Source organism: Papio anubis, chromosome 6, assembly GCF_008728515.1.
Source record: "Papio anubis isolate 15944 chromosome 6, Panubis1.0, whole genome shotgun sequence".
NCBI lineage: Eukaryota > Metazoa > Chordata > Mammalia > Primates > Cercopithecidae > Papio > Papio anubis.
The window spans coordinates 162,726,542-162,728,644 of NC_044981.1; positions in this window are offsets into that span (position 1 = coordinate 162,726,542).

Sequence of the window (2,103 nt, forward strand, 5' to 3'; positions counted from 1 at the left end):
TTTTAAGCATATTTAGAATGAATGGAAACGTATATATCATGAGAAATTCAGGCAAAACAAATCAGCCTGGATTTATTTAATGTATACAAGAGAATCTAAAAAAAGAAAATCACACCAGAAAATTTATTTTGTATTTTCCTCATTTTATTGATTGATTATATGTTTGCTCAACGTAAACATAACAAAAACACGTTTTCTTGGAACTAAGCAAAATAAAAGTTTGATCCCTGATCTAAGTAGAGGATACAGTTAGTTCCTAAAACCAATGACTCCATTTGGCTTGTGCTCATTTGAGGTCATTAATGCCATTTGTACTACACAGGGCCGCAGCTTCATCTCCCAGCTGGCTGGATCCAACAGAGACAAGCAGGAGATGTATATTACAACTTACCTCCAGGAGCAGTAGGATCTGACTAAGTGCATTTTTCCTGCTACAATTAGGCAACTGCACGTAAAACCCCCAACTCAAGTTACACAACAACAATAACAACCCTTGTTGTTTCTAAATCTGCATAGAACTGCAGGCAATTTTGTCAGCTACAACTATACATTTCCCAAAGTATATGTCTTCCAATCCCTCAGCATAGAACTTAGTAAGACAAATCCCTACAGCCCAGCGGATTCTGCCCAGTTGCAACGTTCCGGGGCAGACATGCTTCAAAATAGGTATAGGTAATGGTTCACAGATTAGTGGAATATTTGAGGACAAAGGAGGTTTACAGGTTTCCTTCAGTGTTCCCAGCCATTTGGGAAAAAGAAATATTAAGGTGCGTGAATGTAACTTTCCTTCATTAAAAATAAAAGGGCTTAAGTGAGAATGGTGCCTTCTACCTTGACGGACCAAGCAGCTGACCTCCCTCTCGGCAAGGGCTTTCTGTCCGTGGAGCCTGGGCTGCGAGCCACTCCAGGAAGAAGACGCTGAGACGCTGAAGCCCTGCGTGAGATCTGACTTGATGGCATCTCTCTGTGGCTCACCAACCAAGCTCTCATCCCTCTCCCATAGGAAAGAATAAAACTGCGCCGGGATCCAGGGGATGTGAAGCTATCTTTCAAATTATGAAACCCTCACAGAAAGTGGCTGTGTCATCTGAATACTGCGTTTTTTCTGAAGAACGACAAAATTATAAGCAGAGGCACAGCGTCATGTTCTCTATTATTTCCACTTCTTTACTTCATATTCCTACCAGAAATTCCAAATTGAACATCACTATCATTTTTTAAATTGAAATAATTTGAAGATATAAGAAAGGAAGAGATCCTATGTAATGAGTGTTAAGTTTGTGAGAGGAGCTTCATGTAACTATTTGTGTGTGTGTATGTGTGTGTGTGCGTGTGTGTGACGGAGTCTCACTCTGTCGCCCAGACTGGAGTGCAGTGGCATGATCTCGGCTCACTGCAAGCTCCGCCTCCCGGGTTCACACCATTCTCGTGCCTCAGCCTCCCGAGTAGCTGGGACTACAGGCGCCCGCCACCACGGCTGGCTAATTTTTTGTATTTTTAGTAGAGACGGGGTTTCACCGTGTTAGCCAGGATGGTCTCGATCTCCTGACCTTGTGATCCACCTGCCTCGGCCTCCCAAAGTGCTGGGATTACAGGCGTGAGCTACCTCACCCGGCCTATGTAACTTAGTCTGATGAGCTGAACTCTTCAGTAACCCTGTGGGGCGGGAATTATTGCTCCCATTTTAAGGATGAGAAAACTGAAACGTGGAGAAATAGACTTCCCCGAGGTTTGCAACAAATAATCGAGAGAACCGGGATAAAAACTCACATCTGGCTGACTCAGAATCACTTGACTATATTGCATGCCACGGTTTAAATATTTTCCAATAAAGCTAAGAAAGTAAAGTGCTTTGAGGCATAATTGTGAATATCCTATAAGCAGTAAATAAGCTTTAAAAAGCATTTATTTTCCTACTTCTCTATTCACAACTTGATTGAATCAATCAATATTTTGACCATTCACAATGGGGGAGAATGTGTCTGAGCAGTCACTAACCTCTCTGAGAAATACAGTAATACATCTGCAGTACCCACAGAGATGTCCCACAGTGTCATTAATAATAGTAACAGCTGGCCGGGCGCAGTGACTCACACCTGTAAT